The following is a 24119-nucleotide window of genomic DNA, read 5'->3' as shown; positions in this document are numbered from 1 at the left end:
ACCCGGCACCACGATGCCGAACACATGTAACATTAACGACAAATAAAGATAGAATACTATTAACCGCCACATGTAAGTGTGAAAAAACAAAACAACAACAATATGGTTTATCGTGCCGTGATTTTACCAGTCCGGCCCACTTGGGAGTACAATTTTCTAGATTTTTCTGACCACAGAATTTTCCTGTTATCTTTGTCCATGTGATGTTAGATGAAATAAATATGGAGCTGTTTGGCCACAATACCCAGTATTATGTTTGGAGGAGAAAAGGTGAGGCCTTTAATCCCAGGTACACCACTCCTACCGTCAAGCATGTTGGTGGTAGTATTATGCTCTGGGCCTGTTTTGCTGCCAATGGAACAGAAAGTAAAGGGGACAATGAAAAAGGAGGATTACCTCCAAATTCTTCAAGACAACCTAAATTGATCAGCCTGGAGGTTGGGTGTTCCAACAGGACAATGACCTCAAACGCACATCAAAAGTGGTAAAGGTATGGCTAAATCAGGCTAGAATTAAGGTTTCTTAAGTCCTGACTTAAACGTGTGGACAATTCTGAAGAAACAAGTCCAGAAAGCCAACAAATTTATCAGAACTGCACCAATTTTGTCAAGAGGAGTGGTCAAAAATTCAACCAGAAGCTTGTGGATGGCTACCAAAAGCACCTTATTGCAGTGAAACTTGCCAAGGGACTTGTAAGCAAATATTAACATTGCTGTATGTACACTTTTGACCCAGCAAATTTGGTCACATTTTCAGTAGACCCATAATAAATTCATAAAAGAACCAAACTTCATGAATGTTTTTTGTGACCAACAAGTATGTGCTCCAATCACTCTATCACAAAAATATAAGAGTTGTAGAAATGATTGGAAACTCAAGACAGCCATGACATTATGTCCTTTACAAGTGTATGTAAACTTTTGACCAGGACTGTATGTGTATGTATGTATGTATATGTGTATAAATGTGTGTATGTATGTATATATATCGCCACCGGGGGAGCCAGTTTACCGAATGTGTGGAAATACATGAAACCTGCACACTAGGGGTGTAACGGAACGTGTACCGAACGAGTTTCCACAGGAATATATTAAGTAGCCGCCGATTCTAAAGTCTTAACAAGCTGCTCCGCTCCGTTCTGCCTCTGTGTCTGTCTGTCTGTACACACCACCCAGCATTGTCCCACCCACACAACCATCTGATCGCTTACACGCAAAGTGGTAACAGCTGTATGTATACTTTTGACCCGGCAGATTTGGTCACATTTTCAGTAGACCCATAATAAATTCATAAAAGAACCAAACTTCATGAATGTTTTTTGTGACCAACAAGTATGTGCTCCAATCACTCTATCACAAAAAAATAAAGGTTGTAGAAATGATTGGAAACTCAAAACAACCATGACATTATGTCCTTTACAAGTGTATGTAAACTTTTGACCAGGACTGTATGTGTATGTATGTATGTATATGTGTATAAATGTGTGTATGTATGTATATATATCGCCACCGGGGGAGCCAGTTTACCGAATGTGCGGAAATACATGAAACCTGCACACTAGGGGTGTAACGGTACGTGTACCGAACGAGTTTCCACAGGAATATATTAAGTAGCCGCCTATGCTAAAGTCTTAACAAGCTGCTCCGCTCCGTTCTGCCTCTGTGTCTGTCTGTCTGTACACACCACCCAGCATTGTCCCACCCACACAACCATCTGATCGCTTACACGCAAAGTGGTAACAGCTGTATGTATACTTTTGACCCGGCAGATTTGGTCACATTTTCAGTAGACCCATAATAAATTCATAAAAGAACCAAACTTCATGAATGTTTTTTGTGACCAACAAGTATGTGCTCCAATCACTCTATCACAAAAAAATAAAGGTTGTAGAAATGATTGGAAACTCAAAACAACCATGACATTATGTCCTTTACAAGTGTATGTAAACTTTTGACCACGACTGTATGTGTATGTATGTATGTATACATGTGTATAAATGTGTGTATGTATGTATATATATCGCCACCGGGGGAGCCAGTTTACCGAATGTGCGGAAATACATGAAACCTGCACACTAGGGGTGTAACGGTACATGTATTTGTATTGAACCGGTACGGTACGGGGGTGTACCGAACGAGTTTCCACAGGAATATATTAAGTAGACACCGACACCGACTAGACACCGACCTCTATTTAATAATACAACTCTAACATTTGACAACCAAACAATTAAACAAGGCGACACGGTAAAGAATCTGGGTATTATCTTCGACCCAACTCTCTCCTTTGAGGCACACATTAAAAGCGTTACTAAAACGGCCTTCTTTCATCTCCGTAATATCGCTAAAATTCGCTCCATTCTGTCCACTAAAGACGCTGAGATCATTATCCATGCGTTTGTTACGTCTCGTCTCGATTACTGTAACGTATTATTTTCGGGTCTCCCCATGTCTAGCATTAAAAGATTACAGTTGGTACAAAATGCGGCTGCTAGACTTTTGACAAGAACAAGAAAGTTTGATCACATTACGCCTGTACTGGCTCACCTGCACTGGCTTCCTGTGCACTTAAGATGTGACTTTAAGGTTTTACTACTTACGTATAAAATACTACACGGTCTAGCTCCATCCTATCTTGCCGATTGTATTGTACCAGATGTCCCGGCAAGAAATCTGCGTTCAAAGGACTCCGGCTTATTAGTGATTCCCAAAGCCCAAAAAAAGTCTGTGGGCTATAGAGCTTTTTCATGTCGGGCTCCAGTACTCTGGAATGCCCTCCCGGTAACAGTTCGAGATGCCACCTCAGTAGAAGCATTTAAGTCTCACCTTAAAACTCATTTGTATACTCTAGCCTTTAAATAGACTCCCTTTTTAGACCAGTTGATCTGCCGTTTCTTTTCTTTTTCTCCTCTGTCCCACTCTCCCTTGTGGAGGGGGTCCGGTCCGATCCGGTGTCCATGTACTGCTCGCCTGTGTATCGGCTGGGGACATCTCTGCGCTGCTGATCCGCCTCCGCTTGGGATGGTTTCCTGCTGGCTCCGCTGTGAACGGGACTCTCGCTGCTGTGTTGGATCCGCTTTGGACTGGACTCTCGCGACTGTGTTGGATCCATTATGGATTGAACTTTCACAGTATCATGTTAGACCCGCTCGACATCCATTGCTTTCCTCCTCTCTAAGGTTCTCATAGTCATCATTGTCACCGACGTCCCACTGGGTGTGAGTTTTCCTTGCCCTTATGTGGGCCTACCGAGGATGTCGTAGTGGTTTGTGCAGCCCTTTGAGACACGTGATTTAGGGCTATATAAGTAAACATTGATTGATTGATTGATTGATTGATTGATTGAAGTAGCCGCCTATGCTAAAGTCTTAACAAGCTGCTCCGCTCTGTTCTGCCTCTGTGTCTGTCTGTCTGTACACACCACCCAGCATTGTCCCACCCACACAACCATCTGATCGCTTACACGCAAAGTGGTAACAGCTGTATGTATACTTTTGACCCAGCAAATTTGGTCACATTTTCAGTAGACCCATAGTACATTCGTAAAAGAACCAAACTTCATGATTATTTTTTGTGACCAACAAGTATGTGCCCCAATCACTCTATCACAAAAATATAAAGGTTGTAGAAATGATTGCAAACTACAGACAGCCATGACATTATGACACCCCTGATCTAGATCCACTCAACGTCCATTGCATAGGTCGCCCAAGGTTTCTCATTGTAATCCAGACAGGTTGAGTTTATCTTGCTCTGAGCCGAGGATGTCGTTGTGGCTTGTGCAGCCCTTTGAGACACTTTTTTATTTAGGGCTATATAATAAACTTTGATTGATTGATTGACAAATTTCCCTCTTTTGTGTTCACGGCTCAGGCGTAGAAGAGTTATTTTATTTTCCCTGATCATTTCCTCCATCTTAACGCATTGTAAGATTTCTACCAGCCTTCGTACTTTAAGTTTTCTCTCTTCTTTTTGTACGATATCACTTCCTTTGAATGTCACATCTCTTGTGTTATATAGGCAAACATGCTGTGGTGTCAATCACACACACGCACAGTGAACAAAGAGACATGGCGACGCACGGTGTGTGTGTGTGTGTGTGCGCGTGTGTGTGTGTGTGTGTGTGTGTGTGTGTGTGTGTGTGTGTGTGCGTGTGTGTGTGTGTGTGTGTGTGTGTGTGTGTTTGCATGAAGAACAGGAATAAAGACAAATGCACAGTAGAATTGGACTGCAGGCAGGACTCCCAAGCCTGGCTGAGGCGAGTTTGATCCTCTACAGCAGGGGTCACCAACCTTTTTGAAACCAAGAGCTACTTCTTGGGTACTGATTAATGCGAAGGGCTACCAGTTTGATACACAATTTAAAAAAATTGCCAAAAATTGCCAATTTGCTCAATTTATATTTAATAAATACATTTAAATGTATATTAAAAAAATGGGTATTTCTGTCATTCCGTCGTACATTTTTCTTCCTTTTAAGGAAGGTTTTTTTTTTAAAGAATAAATGATGAAAAAAACACTTAAATTAACTGTTTAAAAGAGGAGAAAACAGGAAAAAAAAATGAACATTACATTTTGAAACATAGTTTATCGGTGACAAAGGACAGCCTTGGCGGAGTCCAACCCTCACTGGAAATGTGTTCGACTTACTGCCGGCAATGCGGACCAAGCTCTGGCACTGATCGTACAGGGAGCGGACCGCCACAATGACACAGTCCGATACCCCATACTCTCTGAGCACTCCCCAAGGCTGTCCTTTGTCACCGATACTGTTCATAACTTTTATGGACAGAATTTCTAGGCGCAGTCAAGGCGTTGAGGAGTTCCGGTTTGGTGACCGCAGGATTAGGTCTCTGCTTTTTGCAGATGATGTGGTCCTGATGGCTTCATCTGACCAGGATCTTCAGCTCTCACTGGATCGGTTCGCAGCCGAGTGTGAAGCGACCGGAATGAGAATCAGCACCTCCAAGTCCGAGTCCATGGTTCTCGCCCGGAAAAGGGTGGAGTGCCATCTCTGGGTTGGGGAGGAGACCCTGCCCCAAGTGGAGGAGTTCAAGTACCTAGGAGTCTTGTTCATGAGTGAGGGAAGAGTGGATCGTGAGATCGACAGGCGGATCGGTGCGACGTCTTCAGTAATGCGGACGTTGTACCGATCCGTTGTGGTGAAGAAGGAGCTGAGCCGGAAGGCAAAGCTCTCAATTTACCGGTCGATCTACGTTCCCATCCTCACCTATGGTCATGAGCTTTGGGTCATGACCGAAAGGATAAGATCACGGGTACAAGCGGCCGAAATGAGTTTCCTCCGCCGTGTGGCGGGGCTCTCCCTTAGAGATAGGGTGAGAAGCTCTGCCATCCGGGAGGAACTCAAAGTAAAGCCGCTGCTCCTTCACATCGAGAGAAGCCAGAGGAGGTGGTTCGGGCATCTGGTCAGGATGCCACCCGAACGCCTCCCTAGGGAGGTGTTTAGGGCACGTCCAACCGGTAGGAGGCCACGGGGAAGACCCAGGACACGTTGGGAAGACTATGTCTCCCGGCTGGCCTGGGAACGCCTCGGGATCCCCCGGAAAGAGCTAGACGAAGTGGCTGGGGAGAGGGAAGTCTGGGTTTCCCTGCTTAGGCTGTTGCCCCCGCGACCCGACCTCGGATAAGCGGAAGAAGATGGATGGATGGAACATAGTTTATCTTCAATTTCGGCTCTTTAAAATTCAACCCAAAAAACTAGGTAATTCGAATCTTTTTGAAAAAATTAAAAAAATAATTTATTTAACATCATTAGTAATATTTCCTGATTAAGATTAATTTTAGAATTTTGATGACATATTTTAAATAGGTTAAAATCCGATCTGCATCTTGTTAGAAAATATAACAAATTGGACCAAGCTTTAATTCTAACAAAGACAAATCATTATTTCTTCTAGATTTTCCAGAACAAACATTTTTAAAATAAATTCATAAGACTTTGAAATAAGATTTAAATTTGATTCTACAGATTTTCTAGATTTGCCAGAATATTTTTTTTGAATTTTAATCATAATATGTTTGAAGAAATATTTCACAAATATTGTTTGTCGAAAAAACAGAAGCTAAAATGAATAATTAAATAAAACAATTTTCATTATTCTTTACAATAAAAAAAAACTTGAACATTGATTTAAGTTGTCAGGAAAGAAGAGGAAGGAATTTAAAAGGTAAAAAGGTATATGTGTTTAAAAATCCTAAAATCCTTTTCAAAGTTGTATTTTTTTCTCTAAAATTGTCTTTCTGAAAGTTATAAGAAGCAAAGTAAAAAAAATAAATGAATTTATTTAAACAAGTGAAGACCAAGTCTTTAAAATATTTTCTTGGATTTTCAAATTCTATTTGAATTTTGTCTCTCTTAGAATCAAAAATGTCAAGCAAAGCGAGACCAGCTTGCTATTAAATAAATACATCTTTAAAAATAGAGGCAGCTCACTGGTAAGTGCAGCTATTTGATCTATTTTTAGAACAGGCCAGCGGGCAACTCATCTGGTCCTTACGGGCACCGCGTTGGTGACGCCTGCTCTAAACCGTGTCTGAAGAGCATGTTTTGTTGAAGAGAGAAATCCTGGCCAAACACTGTACGTGTCAATCTACATCGTCCTCATGTGTTGTCTTTATTGCGACTGTTTAACCATCTTTGCAATTATTTGTTTAGTTATTAATACCAAGTATGAAAGTCACACTGAAATTAAGATTCACAATGGACTGTATGACCATGGTGGGGTTTTTTTTTTCTCCCAAAAAAAGTAATACCGGTATTTAAAACAAATAAAATAAAAATTCTGTGCCTCCCTCTTATGGATTTTGTGTTTTCCATCCATCCATTTTCTACCTTTTATTCCCTTTGGGGTCAAGGGGGGCGCTGGTGCCTATCTCAGCTACAATCAGGCGGAAGGCGGGGTGTTTTGTTTTGTTTTTTAAATAGTACAAAGTTTTCAGAAAAAGTTTGATACAACAAGAATAAAGACCTTAAACTTTGTAAATTAACAAAAATAAGATTACTTCCATCCATCCATCCATTTTCTACCGCGTATTCCCTTTTGGGGTCGCGGGGGGCGCTGGCGCCTATCTCAGCTACAATCGGGCGGAAGGCGGTGTACACCCTGGACAAGTCGCCACCTCATCGCAGGGCCAACACAGATAGACAGACAACATTCACACTCACATTCACACACTAGGGCCAATTTAGTGTTGCCAATCAACCTATCCCCAGGTGCATGTCTTTGGAAGTGGGAGGAAGCCGGAGTACCCGGAGGGAACCCACGCATTCACGGGGAGAACATGCAAACTCCACACAGAAAGATCCCGAGCCTGGATTTGAACCCAGGACTGCAGGACCTTCGTATTGTGAGGCAGACACACTAACCCCTCTGCCACCAGGAAGCCAAAAAAAATAAAAAAAATAAAAAAATAAAAAATTCCATCCATCCATTTTCTACCTTTTATTCCCTTTAGGGTCAAGGGGGGCGCTGGTGCCTATCTCAGCTACAATCAGGCGGAAGGCGGGGTGTTTGGTTTTGTTTTTTAAATAGTAAAAAGTTTTCAGAAAAACTTTGATATAACAAGAATAAAGACCTTAAACTTTGTAAATTGACAAAAATAAGATTACTGTATTTTACTATAAATTGCACTTAAAATAGAGATGTCCGATAATAGCTTTTTTACCGATATTGTCCAACCCTTAATTACCAATACCGATATATACAGTTGTGGAATTAACACATAATTATGCCTAATTTTGTTGTGATGTCCCGCTGGATGCATTAAACAATGTAACAAGGTTTTCCAAAATAAATCAACTCAAGTTATGGAAAAAAAAATGCCATATTTGTTATTGAAGTCACAAAGTGCATTATTGTTTTTTAACATGCCTCAAAACAGCAGCTTGGAATTTGGGACACGCTCTCCCCGAGAGAGACTATGAGGAGGTTGAGGTGGAGGGGGGTTAGGTGGTAGCTGGGCGTGTATATTGTAGCGTCCCGGAAGAGTTAGTGCTGCAAGGGTTTCTGGGTATTTGTTCTGTTGTGTTTATGTTGTGTTACGGTGCGGGTGTTCTCCCGAAATGTGTTTGTCATTCTTGTTTGGTGTGGGTTCACAGTGTGGCGCATATTTGTAAACAGTGTTAAGGTTGTTCATACGGCCACCCTCAGTGTGACCTGTATGGCTGTTGACCAAGTATGCCTTTTAGGCATTTTAAAAAGTCACAGATTTCACTTTTTGAAACTGATACCAATAATTATGAAGCGGATACCGATTATTTCCGATATTACATTTAAAAGCATTTATCGGCCGATAATATCGGACTGCCGATATTATCGGACTTCCCTACTGGGGGGGCATAGCTCGGTTGGTAGAGTGGCCGTGCCAGCAACTAGAGGGTTGCAGGTTCGATTCCCGCTTGTGCCATTGTAGTCACTGCCGTTGTGTCCTTGGGCAAGACACTTTACCCACCTGCTCCCAGTGCCACCCACACTGGTTTAAATGTAACTTAGATATTGGGTGTCACTATGTAAAGCGCTTTGAGTCACTTGAGAAAAGCGCTATATAAAATATAATTCACTTCACTTCACTACTTAAAATCCTTTCATTTTCTCAAAACTCGACAGTGCGCCGTATAACCCGGTACGGAATAATTTTGGTTGTGCTTACCGACCTCGAAGCTATTTTATTTGGTACATGGTGAACTGATCAGTGTGTCCAGTAAATGGCAGTCACACATAAGAGATACATGTAGACTCCAATATGACTCAAGTAAACAACACCAACATGTTATATGTTCCATTGAAAATTTAGAACATTACACAAAGCGCTCAAAAATCGATCAAAACTTTTTAGTAGGACTTTGGTAAGCTTTGAAACCGCACAGCTTGATGGATTGTACTGTGTGCTTCAACATACGAATACTATTATGGTGTGTGTATAAGGTAAGACGTAATCTGGCATTTTGTTTTAAATTATTATGCAAAAGCAACATTTCTAACCTTCTGGTTCCTGTTGTCTGTATTTTGGATCTGCATAGGTCATCCATCCATCCATTTTCTACCGCTTATTCCCTTTTGGGGTCGCGGGGGGCGCTGGCGCCTATCTCAGCTACAATCGGACGGAAGGCGGGGTACACCCTGGACAAGTCGCCACCTCATCACAAGGCCAACACAGATAGACAGATAACATTCACACTCACATTCACACACTAGGGCCAAGTCAATTTGTTTTAAATTATAATGCAAAAGCAACATTTCTAACCTTCTGGTTCCTGCTATCTGTATTTGGGATCTGCATAAGTCATGCATTGGTTTCCATGCCTATTGCCCCACATTTCCCCTCTCCTGATGTCACTCCTTTCTTCTATTCCTCAGCTTTAGGATGTGTTTGTTAAAGTGGATTAGGCTGTGTGTTTTTTGCATGGTTGGGGGTGGATAGCGCCGTATGAGTTCGAGAGGAGGGGTTTTAAAAGAAGGAGATTTGTATAAGCTGAGGGGTGAAAAAGAAGATGGTGAAGTAGGCGTCTGTGGGGAGAACACTCCTAAGGAAATAGGTTATACTTGTATAGCGCTTTCCTACCTTCAAGGTACTCAAAGCGCTTTGACACTATTTCCACATTCACACACTGATGGGGGGAGCTGCCATGCAAGGCGCTAACCAGGACCCATCAGGAGCAAGGGTGAAGTGTATTGCCCAAGGACACAACTTGACTAGGATGGTGGAAGCTGGGGATCGAACCGGGAACCCTCAAGTTGCTGGGACGGCCGCTCTACCAACCGAGGATGACCGCTGTAGGTGAGGAAGATACGGAAGGGAGGCAGGGAATAGAGACAAAGCCGTGCAAAATAACCTTAAAGGCCTACTGAAATGAGATTTTCTTATTTAAACAGGGATAGCAGGTCCATTCTATGTGTCATACTTGATCATTTTGCAATATTGCCATATTTTTGCTGAAAGGATTTAGTTGAAAACATTGACGATAAAGTTCGCAACTTTTGGTCGCTAATAAGAAAGCCTTGCCTGTACCGGAAGTAGCAGACGATGTGTGCGTGACGTCTCGGGTTGTAGGGCTCCTCACATCCTCACATTGTTTACAATCATAGGCTCCGGCAGCAAAAGCTATTCGGACCGAGAAAGCGACGATTTCCCCATTAATTTGAGCGAGGATGAAAGATTCGTGGATGAGGAAAGTTAGAGTGGAGCGCAAAAAAGAAAAAGAACAAAAAAAGAAAAAGCGGCGGCACAGGGACCGTTTCAGATGTAATCAGACACATTTACTAGGATAATTCTGGAAGATCCCTTATCTGCTTATTGTTTTAATAGTGCTTTAGTGAGATTGTAAAGTCATACGTGAAAGTCGGAGGGCTGCGGTGAAGGCCAGTGTCTCTGAGAGAAGCCGAGTAGCCAAGATCACTGCTGCCTTTTTGAGCTGCAGTAGGAGGAGCTATAATCCACTGATGTCTCCGGTAAGAGCCAACTTAATATCATCATTTTCCCATCCAAAAACTTGCTGGTTGACGTAGAGAAACACGTTCGCTTGACCGCTCTGTGTTAAAGCTTCACAACAAACAAAGAAACACCGGCTGTGTTTTTTTTTTTGCTAACGGCATCTGCAATCCACCGCTTTCCACCAACAGCATTCTTATTCATAGTCTATTATTAATTGAACAAATTGCAAAAGATTTAGCAACACAAATTTGTGGTATCATCCAAAACTAATGTACAGTATCAAAAAACAGAAGAATAAGTGATTATTACATTTGAACAGAAGTGTAGATCGAACATGTTAAAAGAGGAAGTAAGCAGATTAATAATTCATTTTCTCCCACTTGTCCTTAAAAATTTTAACAAAATAATAGAATGGAAAATGACACAATATCTTATATGTATATGGGGCGGTATAGCTCGGTTGGTAGAGTGGCCGTGCCAGCAATTTGAGGGTTGCAGGTTCGATTCTCGCTTCCGCCATCCTAGTCACTGCCGCTGTGTCCTTGGGCAAGACACTTTACCCACCTGCTCCCAGTGCCACCCACACTGGTTTAAATGTAACTTAGTTATTGGGTGTCACTATGTAAAGCGCTTTGAGTCATTAGAGAAAAGCGCTATATAAATACAATTCACTTAATTCACTCCCTCACTATTGCAGCTAAATTAGGAGCCTTTGTTTGTTTACTTGTTACTAAAAGACAAGTTGTCTTGTATGTTCACTATTTTATTTAAGGACTAATAAGAAACATATGTTTAATGTAACCTAAGATTTTTTTGTTTAAAAAAAGAGCCAGTAATGCCATTTATGGTCCCCTTTATTTAGAGAAGTACGGAAAAATATCGAAGCTATTTTGGTACCGGTACCAAAATAATGGTATGGGGACAAAACTCCACCTAAATTCCTTCGACCAGACCAAACATACCAAGTAGGAACATCCTATCTTTAGCGTTCCAATCTGTGTCATTATGCTTATTGAATGAGCTTCCACCATCCATTCAACGGTTCCACATCGGTCACAAAAGGAACCTTTTTTTTTTTTTCCCTTTTTCTTTTCTAGACAACGGCGACACATAAAATAAAAGGAGATGTCGCCCACTCGACCTGAATGACCCCCGGCAGCAAGTCAAAGACGACGCTCCTTTTCTTTCTTTTCACCGTCATCTGCCGCGTGGCACTTAAATACGTATGAATGCATCAACATGGCACGCTGAGCGAGAACGTCTCAATGGCGTCGGAGGGGCTCAGCCATCCAGGAACACACACCCTCTGTCAATCTGCATAAAACAAGCTGAGCGTAAAGACTCCTAAGCCTGCCGCCGTCCCCACGCTACTTCCACCGTGTCTCTTCTTAGAGAGAATGTCATCAACTAAAGTCACTGGAGCCTGGTGTGTGTGTGGGTGTGTGTGTGTGTGTGTGTGTGTGTTCTTGTATTTCTACCCTTCTTGAGACTCACAACAAGGAAAAGTACCTTCCATATGAGGAGGTGTGAACAAGTCAGGACATAAACCATGGTCCCAATACTGAAAACCACTGCATCAAATAGAGAATGTCTCATTTGCACCCCTGGTGGTGAAAAAGGAGGGATTTTTCAAATTGACTGTGTGTCGCTTTTAAAACTGCTCCCCCCTCTGGTCAACATATGAAATAACAAGTATGTGTACACATTTGAAGTGCTCCCCTTCTGGCCAACATATGTAATAAGTGTGTGTAAAGAATTGAAATGCAACCCCTTTGGCTAAAAAAATTAAAATAAATAGGCATATAGAGACAAAGAAAATAATGAAGATTAAAAACCATCCATCCATCCATTTTCTACCGCTTGTCCCGTTCAGGGTCGCGGGGGGTGCTGGAGCTTATCTTAGCTGCATTCGGGCGGAGGCACCAATTACAAACAAAAAAAAGTTAAAAAAAAGAATGCATTAACTAAAAGCAGTCTTTTTCTCACAATGTGTCGACTTATTTCTTATTAAAGTGGGAACAATTTCTCACATTCTTTCTGTTTCTGTAACATAGCAATATTTTCTCGTAATATTATTACTTTTTAATGCAAAATGGTGACAATTCTCATATAACATTCTGACTTTTATCACAATATTGCCGATTTTGTTGTTGTTGTTGTGAAATAGTTACATGTTTTGAGTAAAATGATGACTTTTGTCATAATTTTGCCATGTAAAATTCTGACAATTATTCTGGAGCCAAAATCTTTAAGTTTTCTTATAAACTTGTGACTTTTGTAGAGTAAATTTATGACTCTTCTCAAAAAAATTGCCAACATTTTATGTTGTGTGTGTGTGTGTGTGTGTTATCCGACAACTCTTGAGACATCAACAAGGAAAAGTAGCTTCCATATGAGGAGGTGTGAACAAGTCAGGACATAAATCATGGTCCCAATACTTAAAACCATTGCATCAAATAAAGAATGTCTCATTTGCACCCCTGGTGGTGAAATCTATCAACCTTAGGGTGGTCCCAAAAAGGAGAGATTTTTCAAACTGACTATGTGTCGCTTTTAAAACTGCTCCCCCCTCTGGTCACCATATGAAATGACAAGTATGTGTAAAAATTTGAAGTGCTCCCCTTCTGGCCAACATATGTAATAAGTGTGTGTAAAGAATTACAAAAGGTACACCCCTTTGTCCACAAATGCGTGAGCAAATAGTCAAACAGTTTAAGAACAATGTTTCTCAAAGTGCAATTGCAAGAAATTTGCGGATTTTGTTGTTCTTGTAAAATAGTTACATTTTTTGAGTAAAATGATGACTTTGGTCATCATTTTGCCAAGTAAAATTCTGATAATTATTCTGTAGCCAAAATCTTGAAGTTTTCTTATAGACTTGTGGCTTTTGTAGAGTAAATTTAGGACTCTTCTCAAAAAAATTGCCAACATTTTAAGCGTTTCATGTAAAATTGCGACTGTTATTGAGTAAAATTCTAACTTTTATCATAATATTGCACAAGTGTTCAGTTTTTCTTGTAAAATTTGGACTTGTGTTGAGTGAAATTATGACTTTTATAATAATACTGGCAAACTTCAAAGTTTTTCTTGTGAAATTCCAACTCATTTTTTACAAGAAGCTTTTGTATATTTACATAGTTTGTATATATAATTAATGTTGTAAATACACATCTTTAAGTATCTATAAAGGGTGGTCCTAAAGCGGTATGCATGTTTCTCAGGTCTCAAGAAGGTAACAAATACAAGAATGTGTGTGTGTTTTCTTGTATTTATACCCTTCTTGAGACTCACAACAAGGAAAAGTACCTTCCATATGAGGAGGTGTGAACAAGTCAGGACATAAATCATGGTCTCAATACTGAAAACCATTGCATCAAATAAAGAATGTCTCATTTGCACCCCTGGTGGTGAAATCTATCAACCTTAGGGTGGTCCCAAAAAGGAGGGATTTTTCAAATTGACTATGTGTCGCTTTTAAAACTGCTCCCCCTCTGGTCAACATATGAAATAACAAGTATGTGTAAAAATTTGGGGCCAAAATCTTGAAGTTGTCTTATAAACTTGTGACTTTTGTAGAGTAAATTTATGACTCTTCTGAAAAAAAATTGCCAACATTTTATGGTGTGTGTGTGTGTGTGTGTGTGTGTGTGTGTGTGTGTGTGTGTGTGTGTGTGTGTGTGTGTGTGTGTGTGTGTTATCCTACAACTCTTGAGACATCAACAAGGAAAAGTAGCTTCCATATGAGGAGGTGTGAACAAGTTAGGAAATAAATGATGGTCCCAATACTTAAAACCATTGCATCTAATAGAGAATGTCTCATGTGCACCCCTGGTGGTGACATTTTTGGAGTAAAATTATGAATTTTGTTATACTTTTGCCAAGTAAAAGTATGATAATTATTATGTTGCCCCCCCAAAAATAATTTTCTTATAAACTTGTGGCTTTTGTAGAGTAAATTTATGACTCTTCTCAAAAAAATTTCCAACATTTTAAGCGTTTCTTGTAAAATTGAGACTGTTATTGAGTAAAATTCCAACTTTTATCATAATATTGTGCAAATGTTTAGTTTTTCTTGTAAAATTTTGACTTATGTTGAGTAAAATTATATGAATTTATTATAATACTGCCAAAATTCAAAGTTGTTCTTGTGAAATTCCAACTCATTTTTCACAACAAGCTTTTGTATATTTAACATAGTTTATATATATTATTAATATTGTAAATACACATCTTTAAGTATCTAGAAAGGGTGGTCCTAAAGCGGTAGGCATGTTTCTCAGGTCTCAAGAAGGTAACAAATACAAGAATGTGTGTGTGTGTTCTTGTATTTATACCCTTCTTGAGACTCACAACAAGGAAAAGTACCTTCCATAAGAGGAGGTGTGAACAAGTCAGGACATAAACAATGGTCCCAATACTGAAAACCATTGCATCAAATAAAGAATGTCTCATTTGCACCCCTGGTGGTGAAATCTATCAACCTTAGGGTGGTCCCAAAAAGGAGGGATTTTTCAAATTGACTGTATGTCGCTTTTAAAACTGCTCCCCCCTCTGGTCAACATATGAAATAACAAGTATGTGTACAAATTTGAAGTGCTCCCCTTCTGGCCAACATATGTAATTAGTGTGTGTAAAGAATTACAAAAGGTACACCCCTTTGTCCACAAATGCGTGAGCAAATAGTCAAACAGTTTAAGAACAACGTTTCTCAAAGTGCAATTGCAAGAAATTTAGGGATTTTGTTGTTGTTCTTGTAAAATAGTTACATTTTTTGAGTAAAATGATGACTTTGGTAATCATTTTGCCAAGTAAAATTCTGGCAATTATTCTGTAACCAAAATCTTGAAGTTTTCTTATAAACTTGTGGCTTTTGTAGAGTAAATTAATGACTCTTCTCAAAAAAATTGCAAACATTTTAAGCGTTTCATGTAAAATTGCGACTGTTATTGAGTAAAATTTCGACTTCTATCATAATATTGCACAAGTGTTCAGTTTTTCTTGTAAAATGTTGACTTGTGCTGAGTAACATTATGACTTTTATTATAATACTGCCAAAATTCTAAGTTTTTCTTGTGAAATTCCAAATAATTTTTCACAACAAGCTTTTGTATACATTTACATTCCCGAAAGATGACGGTGAAGCTTTACTATGGAACAAAGCGGTCAAGCGAACACGGTTGGATTGGACCACACACACACACACAAAGTACAGTGTATTACGCGGCAATCATTTCGAAAGATTGTGTTTTGAAGAGGGTCCCTTGCGAAGGGCAGAGATGGGCATCGCCACCACTCGTCGACTGGTGCTGAAGGGATTTGCCAGAATAATCTTTGTAAATTTGTCCGATAAAATCACGGTGGCAGAGGGGTTAGTGCGTCTGCCTCACAATATGAAGGTCCTGCAGTCCTGGGTTCAAATCCGGGCTCGGGATCTTTCTGTGTGGAGTTTGCATGTTCTCCCCGTGAATCCGTGGGTTCCCTCCGGGTACTCCGGCTTCCTCCCACTTCCAAAGACATGCACCTGGGGATAGGTTGATTGGCAACACTAAATTGGCCCTAGTGTGTTAATGTGAGTGTGAATGTTGTCTGTCTATCTGTGTTGGCCCTGCGATGAGGTGGCGACTTGTCCAGGGTGTACCCCACCTTCCGCCCGATTGTAGCTGAGATAGGCGCCAGCGCCCCCCGCGACCCCGAACGGGAATAAGCGGCAGAAAATGGATGGATGGATGGATGAACATCTGAATCGCTCCCACTGTATAGTCTTTTTTTTTCTAGTCCTTCACACTCACTTTCCTCATCCACGAATCTTTCATCCTCGCTCAAATTAATGGTGAAATCGTCGCTTTCTCGGTCCGAATCGCTCCCGCTGCTGGTGGTCATGATTGTAAACAATGTGAGGATGTGAGGAGCTCCACAACCCGTGACGTCACGCGCACATCGTCTGCTACTTCCGGTCCGAACAAAGGTTTTTTATCAGCACCAAAAGTTGCGAAATTTATCGTGGATGTTCTCTACTAAATCCTTTCAGCAAAAATATGGCAATATCGCGAAATGATCAAGTATGACACATAGAATGGACCTGCAATCCCCGTTTGAATAAGAAAATCTCATTTCAGTAGGCCTTTAAAGCCGTCTTCATCAAATATGCCTTGAAGCTTCCTACATTTTGAGCGTCACGTTGCTCACAAACGTGCAATATAACTCTCATATACACAAAGTAGCCTGAGGCTGTGGCTTATTGGCGAGAATCAATAGAGAATTTTATATTTTTGCTACATTTTTTTTTTCTGACATTGGATCAGCAGCCATTCTCCCGAGGGAGAGATTCTGGTCATGGTTTAATTTTGAAGTCAATTAGAGTTGAATGCAAGTCTGCAAGGCAGCTCATTTAAGCAGCTCCCGCTTGGCAAAAACAGATCAATGCCAGGGGAATCAAATGATTCAGATTTATTTTTAAAGATGTATTTACAGCTCACAATGAGGTCATGTAGAGCGGTGACGTACTGTATATGTTCACCTCTCTGTCTCCACACCTGGCAGCTGCTTTTAAAGGCCTACTGAAACCCACCACGCAGTCTGATAGTTTATATATCAATGGTGAAATATTAACATTGCAACACATGCCAATACGGCCTTTTTAGTTTACTAAATTGCAATTTTAAATTTCCCGCAAAGTGTCCTGTTGATGATGACGCGTGCGTTTGACGTCACCGGTTGTAGCGGACATTATTTTCCAGCCCGATCCAAGCTATAAGTAGTCTGCTTTAATCGCATAATTACACAGTATTCTGGACATCTGTGTTGCTGAATCTTTTGCAATTTGTTCAATTAATAATGGAGAAGTCAAAGTAGAAAGATGGAGGTGGGAAGCTTTTAGCCTTTAGCCACACAAACACAGCCGGTGTTTCCTTGTTTGAAATTCCCGAAGATGAAGCTTTACTATGGAACAGAGCGGTCAAGCGAACATGGATCCCAACCGGCAGGTTTCGGTGAGAAAATTGTGGTAATAAGTCAGCTCTTACCGTAGTTATGAGCGGAGCTTGCGTCCTCCTGCAGCTGCGGACTATTACCTCCTCCCACCGGAGACACTGGTGGTCACCACACCCGTGGCCACACCCCTCCGACTTTCAGGTACCATATAATCTCACTGAAACACTATTAACACAATAGGCAGATAAGGGATTTTCCATAATTATCCGAGTAAATATGAATAACATTTGAATCGCTCTCACTGCCCTCGCCTTTTTTTTTTTTTTTTTTTTTTTTTTCTAGTCCTTCACTCTCACTATCCTCATCCACGAATCTTTCATCCTCGCTCAAATTAATGGGGAAATTGTCGCTTTCTCAGTCTGAATCGCTCTAGCTGCTGGTGGCTATGTTTGTAAACAATGTGAGGATGTGAGGAGCCCTACAACCTGTAACGTCACGCGCACATCGTCTGCTTCTTCTGGTACAGGCAAAGCTTTTTTATTAGCGACCAAAAGTTGTAAACTTTATCGTGGATGTTCTCTACTAAATCCTTTCAGCAAAAATATGGCAATATCGCGAAATGATCAAGTATGACACCTAGAATGGACCTGCTATCCCCGTTTAAATAAGAAAATCTCATTTCAGTAGGCCTTTAAAAAGACTACAACACACCTGGCAGCCAGACCTTGACAGTAACATACAAAATACAATTAATTAAAATATGACTGAAATTTAAATGTATTATTTTTTTTCTTTAAACAATGTATTTTTTCTCCACAAAGAAAAAGTACAATCTTTTTTTTTAATGGCTAAAACAACAAGACATATGTTTTTGCTTCTTCCTGCTCCTTTTCGGAGACATTAAATGTTTTTTTTTTTTTTCCTTTTAAAAATTACCAATGTTTTTTGTTTGATTTTCTGCAAATGATTTTTTATTGGAAATGCTATTTTCTTTCTTTAAGCCGTGTAGATAGAGAGTAGTTTTTGTTTGTTGCACTTATATACATAAATATATGTTAAGTACCAATGATTGTCACACACACACTCAGTGTGGTGAAATTTGTCCTCTGCATTTGACCCATCCCTTTGTTCACCCCCTGAGAGGTGAGGGGAGCAGTGGGCAGCAGCGGAGGCCCCGCCCGGGAATCATTTTTGGTGATTCAACCCCCAATTCTAACCCTTGATGCTGAGTGCCAAGCAGGAAGGTAATGGGTCCCGCTTTTTTAGTCTTTGGTAACTCACAACCTTCCGATCTCAGGGCGGACACTCTAACCACTTAGCCACTGAGTAGTGTTGTCCTGATACAAATATTTTGGTACCGCCACTACTTTTCGGTACTTTTGTAAATAAAGGGGACCACAAAAAATTGCATTATTGGCTTTATTTTAACCAAAAAACTTACGGTGCATGAAACATATGTTTATTATTGCAAGTTTGTCCTTAAATAAAATAGTGAACATACAAGACAACTTGTCTGTTATTCGTAAGTAAGCAAACACATTTAGCTGCTGACGTATGCAGTAAAATATTGTGTCATTTTCTATTCTATTATTTTGTACTTTTCAGAGGTGGTAAAGTACTGAATATGATTCATTACATATTTTATATATATATATATATATATATATATATATATATATATATATATATATAAATAAATAAATAAACATATACGTATACATATGTGTATATATATATATATATATATATATATATATATATATATATATATATATATATATATATATATATATATATAGTGAGTGTGAATGTTGTCTGTCTATCTGTGTTGGCCCTGTGATGAGGTGGCGACTTGTCCAGGGTGTACTCCGCCTTCCGCCCGATTGTAGCTGAGATAGGCGCCAGTGCCCCCCGCGACCCCGAAAGGGAATAAGCGGTAGACAATGGATGGATGGATGGATATATATATATATATATATATACGTACATATGTATATGTATGTGTATATATATATATATATATATATATATATATAAAGAAATATAAATACACACACACATTATATATATATATATATATATATATACTATACTATATACACACACATATTCATGCACATAAACTGTATATGTATTTATACACATACACACATATACACACATTATACAAGCACACACATTATACCTATGTGTATGTATGTATATTTATAAATGCATATTTTATTACGTGTATATATATATATTTTTTTCCTAATTCTTAATATTAATTGGTGAAAAATAAAATAACTTAACTGTTTTCTTGAGGGGAAAAAATCTAAAAATGTCTGTATAAGTCTAATATATTCAAGTTCAAGTTTATTGTTCTTCGGTCAATGGTCAACAAAGCAAACAAACAGTTGTACATCCATAGATTGAAAATAAAAAATGTTACAGACCGAAAGGGTTTAAGCTGAAGTTAAACACTTATTGCGCCTAACCCTAGAAACAATTTTAAGTACAAAATAAACTTCCGAAAGTTATAAAAAGTCCTTTGCACAACATATTATAAATACACATTATAAACAAAATTATAAACAACATGAACGTAGTTCAATTTTATACACAGTACAGGCATGTGAAATATCCCTGTGTACATATAGACCTTTGCACTAATTATATATACAATATATACAAACAATTGTACTTCTATTATTATTTATATCTCATGTTTAATTTCTAATTAACATTAATTATAGTATTAACTACAATGTTAATTCAAGAGTGATATATTTTTTCAAGACATTGGTCTTAAAGTGTTTTTTAAATGTGTGAATGGAACTGGAACATTTGAAGGAATCATCCAAGCTGTTCCATGCTGTTCTATGCCGTAAAAAAATGTTTTAGTATACAATACTAAACTACGACTAATATACTTTTTTTTTTTTAATAGAATTATTCGGCTGACTTATTTTCCTGATATCTCTTCCGGGGCGGTATAGCTCGGTTGGTAGAGCGGCCGTGCCAGCAACTTGAGAGTTGCAGGTTCGATCCCCGCTTCCGCCATCCTAGTCAATGCCGTTGTGTCCTTGGGCAAGACACTTTACCCACCTGCTCCCAGTGCCACCCACACTGGTTTAATTGTAACTTAGATATTGGGTTTCACTATGTAAAGTGCTTTGAGTCAATAGAGGAAAAAGCGCTATATAAATATAATTCACTTAAATTCTCCCAAAAATACATGTTTTTCTGTTGAAAAACATAATTTTTATTCTAAAAAAAAAAACAAAAAAACTTTTTCTTTCACTGTATTTTTTTATAGACCTTAGCAAAAAAAATGTTGGAATAAATATGGCTTGAAAACACATTTGACTTTTTGTTAAATACAATTAATTATTTGAGAAAAAAATATTTTTGCTCAAATTAATTGCAAAAACAATTTAAAGTTGAAACAGGGCCACCCATTTCTGATGCCTGCCTCAAGAAGAACTGCCTCTATTGCTACTGCAAAGACCTTTGAATCTAACAATACAAATAAAAAGTGTTTCTGAGTAAAAAAAAAACAAAAAAAACATGAAAGCATGTCAATTAAAACGTGAAAAGCACTGCTCCAGGTCAGGATTGATCCAGCTACAACAACAGTGGCTGTTTATTGACAGATCTCCAGCACTGTTCTGCTATACAGAAACCCAGAGGCCACTTGACTGGCCCCCATGAGCCCTTCTTCACTCACATACAAATACCTTGTGCACTTCTCTGGAAGGCAGCACACAATAATGCCTCACCGCTACTGCCAGCTCTGCTTTTGCCATCAAAAAAAAGGTGCATAAAAAGTCTAATATTTATTCTCGGTCTGATATGTCAGTCTGACAAAGTTTGTATACTTCAAAATGGAACAAACAACAACGGATCCGGTTTGGTGGCCACGGGATTAGGTCTCTGCTTTTTGCAGATGATGTGGTCCTGATGGCTTCATCTGACCGGGATCTTCAGCTCTCGCTGGATCGGTTCGCAGCCGAGTGTGAAGCGACCGGAATGAGAATCAGCACCTCCAAGTCCGAGTCCATGGTTCTCGCCCGGAAAAGGGTGGAGTGCCATCTCCGGGTTGGGGAGGAGACCCTGCCCCAAGGGGAGGAGTTCAAGTACCTAGGAGTCTTGTTCACGAGTGGGGGAAGAGTGGATCGTGAGATCGACAGGCGGATCGGTGCGGCGTCTTCAGTAATGCGGACGTTGTACCGATCCGTTGTGGTGAAGAAGGAGCTGAGCCGGAAGGCAAAGCTCTCAATTTACCGGTCGATCTACGTTCCCATCCTCACCTATGGTCATGAGCTTTGGGTCATGACCGAAAGGATAAGATCACGGGTACAAGCGGCCGAAATGAGTTTCCTCCGCCGGGTGGCGGGTCTCTCCCTTAGAGATAGGGTGAGAAGCTCTGCCATCCGGGAGGAACTCAAAGTAAAGCCGCTGCTCCTCCACATCGAGAGGAGCCAGATGAGGTGGTTCGGGCATCTGGTCAGGATGCCACCCGAACGCCTCCCTAGGGAGGTGTTTAGGGCACGTCCAACCGGTAGGAGGCCACGGGGAAGACCCAGGACACGTTGGGAAGACTATGTCTCCCGGCTGGCCTGGGAACGCCTCGGGATCCCCCGGGAAGAGCTAGACGAAGTGGCTGGAGATAGGGAAGTCTGGGCTTCCCTGCTTAGGCTGTTGCCCCCGCGACCGACCTTGGATAAGCGGAAGATGATGGATGGATGGATGGATGGATGGATGGAACAAACAACACTAAATTTGCCCTAGTGTGTGAATGCAGAGTTTCCCACAGGTCAGGCATCTATTTGCGGTGGTGTGATGTGGGGGGTGGGGTGTGTGTGGGGGGGGGCAGTGGCGGCAGCGATGACCAAGAAGAATGCGGAGTTGGAATATAATTACAACACTTTATGTACATATTTATATAATATTTACATATTTATATAATATGTAACTTGTGGGTTCTTCCGAGGATGTTGTAGTCGTAATGATTTGTGCAGTCCTTTGAGACATTTGTGATTTGGGGCTATATAAATAAACATTGATTGATTGATTGATTGAACTATAAGCTCCATTAACAGACAGAGTCTCATTGCTTTTATGAGCGGTCGAGCGAGTCAAAAGCCGAAAATAATATATATATATATATATATATATATATATATATATATATATATATATATATATATACACACCTGGGGATAGGTTGATTGGCAACACTAAATTGGCCCTAATGTGTGAATGTTGTCTGTCTATCTGTGTTGGCCTTGTGATGAGGTAGCGACTTGTCCAGGGTGTACCCCGCCTTCCGCCCGATTGCAGCTGAGATAGGCGCCAGCGCCCCCCGCCACTCCGAAAGGGAATAAGCGGTAGAAAATGGATGGATGGATGGATGGATGGATGGATGGATATATATATATATATATATATATATATATATATATATATATATATATATATATATATATATATATATATATATATATATATATATATATATATATATATATATATATATATATATATATATATATATATAGGGACGGCGTGGCGCAGTGTGAGAGTGGCCGTGCGCAACCCGAGGGGCCCTGGTTCAAATCCCACCTAGTACCAACCTCGTCACGTCCGTTGTGTCCTGAGCAAGACACTTCACCCTTGCTCCTGATGGGTGCTGGTTGGCGCCTTGCATGGCAGCTCCCTCCATCAGTGTGTGAATGTGTGTGTGAATGGGTAAATGTGGAAGTAGTGTCAAAGCGCTTTGAGTACCTTGAAGGTAGAAAAGCGCTATACAAGTACAACCCATTTATCATTTATATATATATATATATATATATATATATATCAATCAATCAATGTTTACTTATATAGCCCTAAATCACTAGTGTCTCAAAGGGCTGCACAAACCACAACACAAACCACTACGACATCATATATTTAAACATTTTTGTGGTGGCCATAATTCTTTCGTGGCGGGCCGCCACAAATAAATGAATGTGTGGGAAACCCTGTAGTGTGAGTGTGAATGTTGTCTGTCTATCTGTGTTGGCCCTGTGATGAGATGCCGACTTGTCCGGGGTGTACGCCGCCTTCCGCCTGATTGTAGATGAGATAAGCACCAGCGCCCCCCGCGACCCCAAAGGGAATAAGCGGTAGAAAATGGATGGATGGATGGAACAAACAACGGGATGTTTTAATGCCATATGGCAGCTAAAGACTGCTGAATATAATTGAGGCGTTTATTTCTGTAAGCTGCAAAGAGGACGGATGTAAGCGATATTTGGAGGACGGTGGCAAAAAATACATAAGCAAAGACGTATTAAAGAAGGGGTCTCTTTTTTTTTTTTGTTCTTAGAGATGATCCGATCACAAATTAATATTTACGATATCGGTCACCCACGAGTGAGATCGGCCGATACCAATGCCGATACCGTTTTTTTTTTGTTCTTAGAGATGTTCCGATCACAAATTAATATTTACGATATCGGTCACCCACGAGTGAGATCGGCCGATACCAATGCCGATACCGTTCACATGTACGAATTGTACATTTTCAAATGTATTTATGGTAAGTGCTATTGATAGTTGAACAATATCGACACAATAACTAAACAAAAGCAAAACCCAAAACCAGTGAAGTTGGCACGTTGTGTAAATGGTAAATAAAAACAGAATACAATGATTTGCAAATCCGTTAACCTATATTCAATTGAATGGATTGCAAAGACAAGATACTTCA

The sequence above is a fragment of the Nerophis ophidion genome, linkage group LG26 (assembly GCF_033978795.1).
Source record: "Nerophis ophidion isolate RoL-2023_Sa linkage group LG26, RoL_Noph_v1.0, whole genome shotgun sequence".
Classification (NCBI taxonomy): domain Eukaryota; kingdom Metazoa; phylum Chordata; class Actinopteri; order Syngnathiformes; family Syngnathidae; genus Nerophis; species Nerophis ophidion.
Note: the sequence above shows the minus strand (reverse complement) of the source record.